General features: G+C 46.3%; 1 protein-coding gene across 6 annotated transcripts in view; it reads right to left on the bottom strand.

The window, feature by feature from the left end:
• Positions 1-12,586, bottom strand: part of LOC130115561 (rho GTPase-activating protein 42) — a 121,927-nt gene that overhangs the window by 46,977 nt on the left and 62,364 nt on the right. The gene's annotated exons all lie outside the window — the stretch shown is intronic.

Genomic DNA, 12,586 nt, shown 5'->3' with positions numbered 1-12,586 from the left:
TAGCAAACGACATGACACTTGAAATCCTAGTAAGGCGGGTTATAAAGCGTCAGTAAAACGATAACCCGCCGAGTCCACACGCAGCTGGAGTACAGAGCAATCCTGCTCATTAATATCTTTTAGACCTGTCCCGGCGAACAATGCATCTCTGCTGTGGTAAGTGAAGTGAGCGTGGCAGAGATAAGCGACAGAGCAGCCTACAATTCTCCGGTGAGATTGGAGAAAATGGACCCCCTTTCATGTGAGCCGTGAAGCGCCCGCATTGTCAAACACCGGCTGAAATATGACAGTGCGGGAAATGAAGGGCAGGAATTGTCACAGCGGCGGATTGCCGTGCGTTTAAACTTTAAGGTATGGCCCCACGTGGCCTCTTCTGGATCACATTTGCTGACTGGAGTAAAAAGGTCTCCCGAAGACCCTACAGAGGCCTCATTCCAGACAGGAAGAGATAAGAGGAGATATACCATTGTGTCAATTACAGCCTACACCTCATCTTGGCGGGAGAGTGTTTCAGAGACGCATCATCAAGGTGAGTGAGGATGAGTTTCCCCGTGGAGGCCCTTTCATCCAGCGAGCTCAGAGGACATCACACCGGCTCGGCCGCTCTGGAGGAGGGCCGTCAGGCGTGACATGGCCCTTAGCTTGATTTAAAGTGTTGTTCTCTCTGGTGAGTGTGTGTGATCAACTAAGGGCTGCACTCTATAATACACCTATAATACCAGCCCTACTTTCAGAGACGTCTGCCCGGATGGACTATCACCTTCTCAGTCACAATTCCCCGAGGCCCCCCCCCCCTCTTCCTTAATGAATGACCTCAGAGGAGAACGAGGGAGAGGGAGAGTTCTTGTTTTTATCCATTAATCATACTGTGTTTTCACTGGCTCAAAATAACCCTGTCAGTCCTCTCACCCAACCAGAACGGCCTAATTCAGGAGGAAGCCACAATTTTTCAAAACACACAAAACCATCTTCCCTTTAAAGCAATGGTGAACCATAATGAATGGAATAGTATGAGATGACCGTCGTGTCCCCCGGTAAGAGTTCGATTCTTAATTTCATTGTTTGTTTTTTGCAACAATAGACTACGATTATACTGCTGTACTGGCGTCTGAATAGATAGATTATATAGATTATACAGTACATAACACTACAGTACTGTGCAGCCGTTGATTATTGCTGTATTTTGATGAAAGATGATCTAGTTATACGCCAGTATTTGGGGCCATGTGGTGGGAGCCGGGCGTTAATTTCCGTTGATGATTTTGGACAAACAGGCAGACCTGGAGTACTTTCTAGAGTGAAGAAAAAAGAAAGACGGAGAGGTTGGTCAATAGTGCAAAAAGGTTCCTTGGGTTCACAGAATTTTCCTCTTTAAAAAGAATGAGACTGACGATCCACCGTACATCACCTGGTTTCACCCCATAAACCCAGATCCTGTCTTTTGCCATGGATTTTCCCCTCGCATTGTCCTACTGTCTTGCACACGCGGATCAGGAAGTCAAGTAAGGAACGAGTCTGATGACCAATTTGCCCCTTCAAGCAACCCAATACTGTAGCTGTGCCCCTTGTTCTCGACTCAATACTCAGGCTAGCCGCTTGTAAAAAAACAAAAAAACAAAAGAAAAAACAGTCTCATCTACAAGCGGGTGCTTTATTTGGAGCTCATTCAAACAATATCGAAGTCAAACATTAATTAACACGTCCTCGTTTGACGGATGCAAATGAGCACAGAGCTGACAGCACGGCAAAGCCGGCGAAGAGCTTCTGCAGGCCGACCGAGATCTTTTCTGTCAACGTACAGCCGAAGTGCCGGCCCACGAGCCTCACAAGGATCCTCCTCCCTTCATGTCAAGTCACTGTGTCATCTACTGCACCAGTGGAGGCCAGGGTGACAACGTCCCCATCGTCTCCCCCATCGGCCCGCTTTCAGTCGAACTGAGGACACAGCCACAGTCTTCCTGAAAATGTAGCTTTCTAATACCACCCCGGGTAGCTTTCTAATACCCCACCGGGTAACTTTCTAATACCACCCCGGGTAGCTTTCTAATACCCCACCGGGTAACTTTCTAATACCACCCTGGGTAGCTTTCTGATACCACCCTGGGTAACTTTCTGATACCACCCCGGGTAGCTTTCTAATACCCCACCGGGTAACTTTCTAATACCACCCCGGGTAGCTTTCTGATACCACACCGGGTAGCTTTCTGATACCACACCGGGTAACTTTCTAATACCACACCGGGTAACTTTCTAATACCCCACCGGGTAACTTTCTAGTTACCACCCTGGGTAGCTTTCTAATACCACCCCGGGTAGCTTTCTAATACCACCCCGGGTAGCTTTCTAATACCACACCGGGTAACTTTCTAATACCACACCGGGTAACTTTCTGATACCACCCCGGGTAGCTTTCTAATACCACACCGGGTAGCTTTCTAATACCACCCCCGGTAGCTTTCTAATACCACACCGGGTAACTTTCTAATACCCCACTGGGTAAGTTTCTAATACCACACCGGGTGACTTTCTAATACCACTCTGGGTAGCTTTCTAATACCACACCGGGTAACTTTCTAATACCACCGTGGGTAACTTTCTAATACCACCCCCGGGGTAGCTTTCTAATACCACACCGGGTAACTTTCTAATACCACACCGGGTAGCTTTCTAATACCACACCGGGTAACTTTCTAATACCACACCGGGTAGCTTTCTAATACCACACCGGGTAACTTTCTAATACCACACCGGGTAAATTTCTAATACCACACTGGGTAACTTTCTAATACCACCCTGGGTAACTTTCTAATACCACCCCGGGTAGCTTTCTAATACCACCCCGGGTAACTTTCTGATACCACACCGGGTAACTTTCTGATACCACCCTCGGTAACTTTCTGATACCACCCCGGGTAGCTTTCTAATACCCCACCGGGTAACTTTCTAATACCACCCCGGGTAGCTTTCTGATACCACCCCGGGTAGCTTTCTGATACAACACCGGGTAACTTTCTAATACCACACCGGGTAGCTTTCTAATACCACACCGGGTAACTTTCTAATACCACCGTGGGTAACTTTCTAATACCACCCCCGGTAGCTTTCTAATACCACACCGGGTAACTTTCTAATACCACACCGGGTAGCTTTCTAATACCACACCGGGTAACTTTCTAATACCACCCCGGGTAGCTTTCTAATACCACACCGGGTAACTTTCTAATACCACACCGGGTAACTTTCTAATACCACACCGGGTAACTTTCTAATACCACACTGGGTAACTTTCTAATACCACCCTGGGTAGCTTTCTAATACCACCCCGGGTAACTTTCTAATACCACACCGGGTAACTTTCTAATACCCCACTGGGTAACTTTCTAGTTACCACCCCGGGTAACTTTCTAATACCACACCGGGTAACTTTCTAATACCACCCTGGGTAGCTTTCTAATACCACACCGGGTAACTTTCTAATACCACCGCGGGTAGCTTTCTAATACCACACCGGGTAACTTTCTGATACCACACCGGGTAACTTTCTGATACCAACCCGGGTAGCTTTCTAATACCACACCGGGTAGCTTTCTAATACCACACCGGGTAACTTTCTAATACCACACCGGGTAACTTTCTAATACCACACCGGGTAACTTTCTAATACCACACCGGGTAACTTTCTAATACCACACCGGGTAACTTTCTAATACCACTCTGGGTAGCTTTCTAATACCACACCGGGTAACTTTCTAATACCACCGTGGGTAACTTTCTAATACCACCCCCGGTAGCTTTCTAATACCACACCGGGTAACTTTCTAATACCACCCCGGGTAGCTTTCTAATACCACACTGGGTAACTTTCTAATACCACACCGGGTAACTTTCTAATACCACCCTGGGTAGCTTTCTAATACCACACCGGGTAACTTTCTAATACCACCGCGGGTAACTTTCTAATACCACCCCCAGTAGCTTTCTAATACCACACCGGGTAACTTTCTAATACCACCCTAGGTAGCTTTCTAATACCACACCGGGTAACTTTCTAATACCACCGCGGGTAACTTTCTAATACCACCCTGGGTAGCTTTCTAATACCACACCGGGTAGCTTTCTAATACCACACCGGGTAACTTTCTAATACCACCCCGGGTAGCTTTCTAATACCACCCCGGGTAACTTTCTAATACCACCCTGGGTAGCTTTCTAATACCACACCGGGTAACTTTCTAATACCACCCTGGGTAGCTTTCTAATACCACACCGGGTAGCTTTCTAATACCACACTGGGTAACTTTCTGATACCACCCCGGGTAGCTTTCTAATACCACACCGGGTAACTTTCTAATACCACACCGGGTAACTTTCTAATACCACACCGGGTAACTTTCTAATACCACCCCCGGTAACTTTCTAATACCAACCCGGGTAGCTTTCTAATACCACCCCGGGTAGCTTTCTAATACCACACCGGGTAACTTTTTAATACCACACCGGGTAACTTTCGGACAAGAGCCTTTTGAGCTTACAGTCTGATATTGAGAATGACACTAACAAAGACAAAGAAAAACAACACGGGCTGGCTGTTCCCCTTGGAAATTGTTAAATGCAACTGGTTTTCAAATTTTACTGAGTGTAACTTGATTTAGTGCACACGGAGCCAAGTGAATTGTGTAACTACTGTGGAATGCACGTTAGTTTTTAACCTGTGACATCGGCTCGTTTTGCACTCAGACATGACATTTAATACAAACACTGCAATGCAATTTGTTGACGAAGGACCACAAAGTTCAATGCAAATGACTTTTTTTTTTTCCAGGAAGAGCACATGATGGTCTGAGGTCCCAGCCTGCCTTTCTAAAGGCCTGCTTTAATTCAGTCACCAACAAGGCAAGGGAAGAAAAGCTGAATGTGGTGGAAAAATGATTTTATCTGGCAAACAAAATTCAGCCCTAGACACTCGAGACTGCACGTGACTCTTGGCTAATTAATTTCCAATTAGATTATAAAATTCATATTTTAAAGGGAATAACTTATTTAAGGCCGGGTGGATTAGTTTCAAACTGGCATTGTGCCGACGTGCCCTCAGCAACAACCTCCCTCAACAGGATTAAATCCATATGAGCGAGCGCAGTGTGACGCTTGAAAGGATGCGATAGCACAGAGCAATTTCATTACCGGTTAGGGGGAGGAATGTCAATGTGCTGTGTGTGGTTTTTTTTTTGTTTTTTTGCTGTTGCCCCTGCTTACACCGGTCCAAATATCAGATAGATCAAAAGGGGTGCTCTGAGGCTAATTTGCAAAGACTGATTAGAATCCCATTGAGGGCTGACTGCATGAAACACCGCCACGGCTGCATGAAACACCACCACGGCTGAATTTTGCCTTTGACACCTGTCAAAAAAAAAGACCATTATCTCAAGATGGAATAGACGTGAATTAAAACTTGCAGTAGTTTGGGAGCAAACGTGATATTTATTTGATGCCAAACCCTCGAGTCTTCTCCTTTGCTGAGCCCAGCATTCACAGCCACCCACATGACAGAACACCCTCCAGGATATTATGAGTTTAGTCTTTGCCTTTTTAAAAATCTTTTTTACAGTGAATGAATTCTGTCCTGAAATTTTTTCTTGAACATAATGTGCAAAAAAAAAAAAAAAAAAGAAGAAGAAGAAAAAAAAAGGATGGAGTAACTAGCTCCCAAATCATTACTTGCTAGCATGGCACTCATCAAGTGATCTTTATTGGAGGGGGGGGGGCAATAAAAATCGAATGGGAAACGTTTCTCAGACAAATCACATCGCCTGTATTAAAAATAAATAAATAAAATAAAATAAAAAATAAAACTATACTGTAAAGTTTGTTTGTGACCTGCTGGATGGCAGTAAGGGCAGAACAGTAACCTACGTCCTGTGCAGTCTGTGGGATCAGTGTCAGTGTTAGTGTTGGTCTGCAGGTTATCATCATTATAAAATATACCAGTGAACTCTTCTGCAGTCTCAACATTAATGCAGGTCTTCCTCAGTCTATGAGTTGGTGGTAAACAGCCATATTTTTGTTCCTGAACATTCCGTTGACAACATTATTCAGACAATATGCACACAATTAAAAGCTTTCTGGGTTAGACCAGTGTGTTGTACACCCACAGCATTTCTCTCTCTCTCTCACACACACACACACACACAATCTCTCTCACCCCCCCCTCCCTCTCCACACACAGAAAGGGACACAAATGCACATACCCACAAAGATGCACGCTGAGGCAAACACCAACTTTTACTGGTCAGCATGATATACTATTTCACAAATGGAAAAGCATCATTTGGGTTTCCCCGTGCAATTTCCATCTACCATGCAAGCAGCAGTTCAACCGAGTATCTCGATTTCAGGCGAGAGAGAGAGAGAGAGAGAGAGAGAGAGAGAGAGAGAGAGAGAGAGAAAGAGAGAGAGACTCCTGCAGAAAGAGAGAGAGACTCCTGCAAAAAGAGAGAGAGACTCCTGCAAAAAGAGAGAGAGACTCCTGCAAAAAGAGAGATTCTTTCAATAGAGAGACTCCTGCAAAAAGAGAGACTTCTGCAATAAGAGAGAGAGACTCCTGCAAAAAGAGAGAGACTTCTGCAAAAAGAGAGAGAGAGAGACTCCTGCAAAAAGAGAGAGACTTCTGCAAAAAGAGAGAGAGAGAGACTCCTGCAAAAAGAGAGAGACTTCTGCAAAAAGAGAGAGACTCCTGCAAAAAGAGAGAGAGAGAGAGAGACTCCTGCAAAAAGGAAACGGGGCACCAGCACAGAGATGTTAGCTCTGTATCCAGCAGTTAGAATAACTGAGCTTCGCCAGCCTGGCGATGCTGTTTCTGTGAAGAACAGCGTGTACGTATGAACATGAGGCACATGAAGCAAGAGACAAGGCAACGGGCTTTTTTTTATCTTGTTTTTAAATATTTGTTTATATTTTTTGTATGTTGTTGCATTGCCGCATGATCACCTAGTGTGGTCACAACGTGCATTCGTAAAAGCAACTAACAACTGGGTTTCCAAAATTAAAAATGTCTGTAGAAACGTTTGACTTAACAAGCACCAACCAAAGATACAACAGAAAAATAAAACAACCACCAAAAACAAACAAACCAACAATAATTAAGATGGTAACACTTCGCAATAAGGGTACGTTAATCAACGCAGTAATAAACATTTACAACAGTTAATTAGCAGTTAGCTAATACTATTCATTTTACCAACAGTTATAACAGTTAATTAATGTTATTAACATTTTAATACAGTAACAAGCATTAACAAACAGTTAATTAATACAATAATAAGCATTAAGTAACTGTTAACCAATGTGTCCTGGTAACATTCATTAAGGGTTTACAGTTTAATTAAAGTACAAACCAATATCAGTAAATGATGAACACCATTAATAAACGATTGCTACACACATTAGTTAACTGTTAGTTAATGCTTATTACTGCATTAACTAATGTGAATTAATTTACCCATATTGTAAATTGTTACCATTAAAAAACTGAAAAAAAAAACAACAAACAAACAAAGATGAGCCTTAATTAAAGGTAATTAAACAGTGTGTCTGCCTGAACAGGACCGTGTCAGCCTGATCACACAGTGAATGATCTGAACGATCGTAACGAGTCCTCAGCAGAGAACACGGTCAACCCGACGGCGGGGTCGGTCAACACGAGGGCCGGGCCTCGATGAGGACATGACATCTCGACAGTATTTTGAAGTGAGCATCCTCGACATCAGTAAAGCCGCAGGATTTTGGGTTAACGACACAAGAAAGTGTCGAGGGTGCTCATTAGTAATGTGGACGCGATGCCCCAGCAGGGGGACGTAGTCTCTGTCCATTTCATTCAGCAGAAACAGTCTGACGGGTTCGGAAAAAAGCATCACTTTACTGTAGTGCAGCCTTTGGAACCAGGGAATGACGTTCAAGTTATCTCACAATACTACACAATACTACACAATACACAACTAAAATCCCAGAAGATATCTAGTCTCATCGCCCTGTTCATCCATCCATTATCCAAGCTGTTTATACCAATCAGGGCCGCGGGGATGCTGGAGCCTATCCCAGCAGTCATTGGGCGGCAGGTGGGGAGACACCCTGGACAGGCCACCAGGCCATCAAACACACACACACACACACCTAGGGACATTTTAGTACTGCCAAGTCACCTGACCTACATGTCTTTGGACTGTGGGACGAAACCGGAGCCCTCGGAGGAAACCCACACAGACACGGGGAGAACATGCAAACTCCACACAGAGGACGACCCCTGATGACCCCCAAGGTTGGACTACCCCAGGGTTCAAACCTTCTTGCTGTGAGGCGGCCGCGCTAACCACTGCACCACCGTGCCGCCCCACCATATTCATCCATCCATCCATTATCCAAACTGCTTATCCTGCTCTCAGGGTCGCAGGGATGCTGGAGCCTATCCCAGCAGCCACTGGGCGACAGGCGGGGAGACATCCTGGACAGGACGCTGGACAGTGTAAAAACATTGTCTTACCAACTGCCAGTAATATTCCTCTACATACACATAAACCACCATGTTGATATAAACCAGTATATTGGCCAGCTGGAACCAGTGAGCCTGGGAAAAGGATCTGTCTTTTGCTGCTCTTCCTGAGATTTCTCCTGTTAACTTTCCCCCTAATAGGTTTTCTTCTCCCTTCGGAGTTTTATGCAAATCAAGGGTTTATAAAGAGAGAGGGTATCGTCTACTGTGTGAGTGTGAAGCCCTCTGAGACGCTAACTTTGATTCGGGGCTCTGCGAATAAGCTTAACCCGGCCTGACCTGACTCCATCTGAGAGGACCATGCAGATATCTCTCATTTCTAGCCTACACACCGTGATGCGCGGACCGTTTCAGTATATTCCGTTACGCTATATGAGCATCCCATGGGCTGGCGATCACGCGGCGAGGTACAACGCTGCAGTGTTTATCGGGTCGTACAGATCCGGTTAATCGCTTTTCCAAAAGTACAAATTTGAGAGCAGATGGCAACATGACCAGCAGCAACAGCCTACAAGTTGCACATTTAACTACACTCGTTTGGTGGTCATGAATTTAGTCAGTGGAAAATTTTGGGCTTGCCCAAGGGATCTTTGTTTGACCAAAGGCTAAGAAATTACAGGCACCATTTCCCTCACAACACTTGTAACACTATTTTGCACATCTGTTTCAAATACTGCGAGGGAAGACTTTCACGAGCCCGCTGCAGGTCGGCCTGTGTGTGCCATGATGGTGTCACTTTGAAGGAGGGACTTCAGTAAACCTATACCCATGGGCCGCTTACTTGTATTGATTTAAGTGTGCAGTAGTTGGAGGCAACACAATATTGCTTCCAGTACCTACTTATGTTTTTGTTTTTTTGGAGTGTTATGTGAATTTGCTGCTTGACAGTTGCAACCACAACCATCCAGCCATCATCCAAACTGCTTCTCCTGCTCTCAGGGGCGCGGGGATGCTGGAGCCTATCCCAGCAGTCATTGGGCAGCGGGTGGGGAGACACCCTGGACAGGCCGCCAGGCCATCACAGGGCCCCCACCCCCCACCCCACCCACAAACACACACCTAGGGACAATTTAGTACGGCCGATTCACCTGACCTACATGTCTTTGGACTGTGGGAGGAAACCGGAGCCCCCGGAGGAAACCCATGCAGACACAGGGAGAACAGGACCTTCTTGCAGTGAGGCGACCACGCTAACCACTATGCCACCCTTGCATAATGATTTGGGCAACCACAACCGTTGGGACTAAGTTGGAGTTGACCGATGAGCCAGTGGAGTACTCAGGTTATCAACGTCCGTACAGTACTGATCAGCTAGAATAACAAGTGTGGCCAGAAATGTTACGTGTTGGCTGAGCTTTTAGGGGGGGGCGGTGTGTTGTTTCCTCCAAGTAAGAGCCTATCTGAAAAGCAGACGTTAACACAGTGGCGCCTGAAACCGAGACCAAGCAAATACTCTTCTTACCCCAAAGATGTAAGGTAATTTGACCTTTACGAGAGTGAGAGAGACAGAGATACAGAGAGAGAGAGAGAGAGAGAGAGAGTGAGGGAGAGACAGCGATACAGAGAGAGAGTGAGAGACAGACAGAGACAGAGAGCGAGGAAGAGGAGAGACAGACATAGAGAGACAGAGAGAAAGCGAGGGAGACAGAGACAGAGACAGACAGAGACAGACAGAGAGAGAGTGAGGGAGGGAGAGAGAGACAGACAGACAGACAGAGAGAAAGCGAGACACAGAGAGAGCGAGAGAGACTACAGAGAGAGACAGACAGAGTGAGGGAGAGAGAGAGAGCGAGACAGACAGACAGAGAGAAAGCGAGAGAGACAGACACAGAGAGAGCGAGAGAGACTACAGAGAGAGACAGACAGAGAGAGAGTGAGGGAGGGAGAGAGCGAGACAGACAGACAGAGAGAAAGCGAGAGAGACAGACACAGAGAGAGCGAGAGAGACTACAGAGAGACAGACAGACAGAGAGAGAGTGAGGGAGAGAGAGAGCGAGACAGACAGACAGAGAGAAAGCGAGAGAGACAGAGACACAGAGAGAGCGAGAGAGACTACAGAGAGAGACAGACAGAGAGAGAGCGAGAGAGACAGAGACACAGAGAGAGTGAGAGAGACAGACAGAGGGCGAGGCAGGGAACGAGACAGAGACACACACACACAGACAGAGACACAGAGAGTTAATCTGAAAAAGACTAGAATTATGGTCTTCCAGAAAGGAGCCAGGTGTCAGGGAAACCCAAACAGGTTCTTACTAGACTCCACTGACACAGAACACACACACACAGCTGCACATGTCTGGGACTAATAATTACCTCCACAGGAAACTTCAATCTCACTATTGAAGATCTCAGAGACAAGGGAAGAAGGGCTTTCCATACTTTAAAAAAGTCTTCAAACATAGAAATACCTGTTAGAACATGGCTCAAAATATTCAAATCCATAATTGAACCAATGTTACTATATGGTAGTGAAGTGTGGGGTCCTCTTGTAAATCAAGACTTCGAAAAATGGGACAAACACCCAATGGAAACCCTGCACACTGAGATTTGAACAGCATTCTCAGAGTACACAGGAACACGCCCAACAATGCATGCCGAGCAGAACTGGGCCAGTTTCCCGTTAATAACAATGCAAAAAAGAGCAATCACATTCTACCAACACCTAACAGCAAGTGACCCCAACTCCTACCATCACAAAGCTCTCAGTTACCAAGAGGAGAACAAAGAGAGGAGTCCCCTCAGCCAGCTGGTCCTGAGGCTCAGCTCGGACAACAGCACAAGGCATCAGGTCAGCCCTCACACAATCTGGCCCAACCACATTATCGCTAAAGAAAAGAAAATGACATTAACCACTGGACATCTGTCACAAAAACTCAAAGCAAACTTCAATGTTATGTGGCTCTAAACAGACGGTACACGATGGCAGACTACTGACCACCGCAACTGATCAGAAACTGAGGAAGAAATGAACTATGTACAGACTCAGTGATCACACCCTGGCCATAGAGACTGGCTGACAAAGACAGACTTGCTGCCTAGAGAAGACAGACCTGCTGCCTAGAGCAGACAGACCTGCTGCCTAGTGAAGACAGACCTGGCTGTCTAGAGAACACAGACCTGCTGCCTAGAGAAGACAGACTTGCTGCCTAGAGAAGACAGACTTGCTGCCTAGAGAAGACAGACTTTCTACCTAGAGAAGACAGACTTTCTACCTAGAGAAGACAGACTTTCTACCTAGAGCAGACAGACCTGGCTGCCTAGAGAAGACAGACCTGGCTGTCTAGAGAACACAGACCTGCTGCCTAGAGAAGACAGTCTTGCTGCCTAGAGAAGACAGACCTGGGCTGTCTAGAGAACACAGACCTGGCTGTCTAGAGAACACAGACCTGCTGCCTAGAGAAGACAGACCTGCTGCCTTGAGAAGACAGACCTGCTGCCTAGAGAAGACAGACCTGGCTGCCTAGAGAAGACAGACTTGCTGCCTAGAGAAGACAGACTTGCTACCTAGAGAAGACAGACTTGCTACCTAGAGAAGACAGACTTGCTGCCTAGAGAAGACAGACCTTCTGCCTAGAGAAGACAGACCTGCTGCCTAGAGAAGACAGGCCTGCTGCCTGGAGAAGACAGACTTGCTGTCTACAGAAGACAGTCTTGCTGCTTAGAGAAGACAGACCTGCTGCCTAGAGAAGACAGACCTGGCTGCCTAGAGAAGACAGACCTGCTGCTTAGAGAAGACAGACCTGGCTGCCTAGAGAAGACAGATCTGCTGCCTAGAGAAGACAGATCTGCTGCCTAGAGAAGACAGACTTGCTGCTTAGAGAAGACAGACCTGGCTGCCTAGAGAAAACAGACCTGCTGCCTAGAGAAGACAGACCTGGCTGCCTAGTGAAGACAGACCTGCTGCCTCGTGAAGACAGACCTGGCTTCCTAGAAAAGACAGACTTGCTGCCTAAAGAAGACAGACCTTGCTGCCTAGAGAAGACAGACCTGCTGCCTAGAGAAGACAGACGTGCTGCCTAGAGAAGACAGACCTGGCTGCCTAAA

This window comes from Lampris incognitus, chromosome 7, assembly GCF_029633865.1.
Source record: "Lampris incognitus isolate fLamInc1 chromosome 7, fLamInc1.hap2, whole genome shotgun sequence".
NCBI lineage: Eukaryota > Metazoa > Chordata > Actinopteri > Lampriformes > Lampridae > Lampris > Lampris incognitus.
The sequence above is the reverse complement of the archived record's forward strand: the minus strand, read 5'-3'. Positions and strand labels throughout refer to the sequence as shown.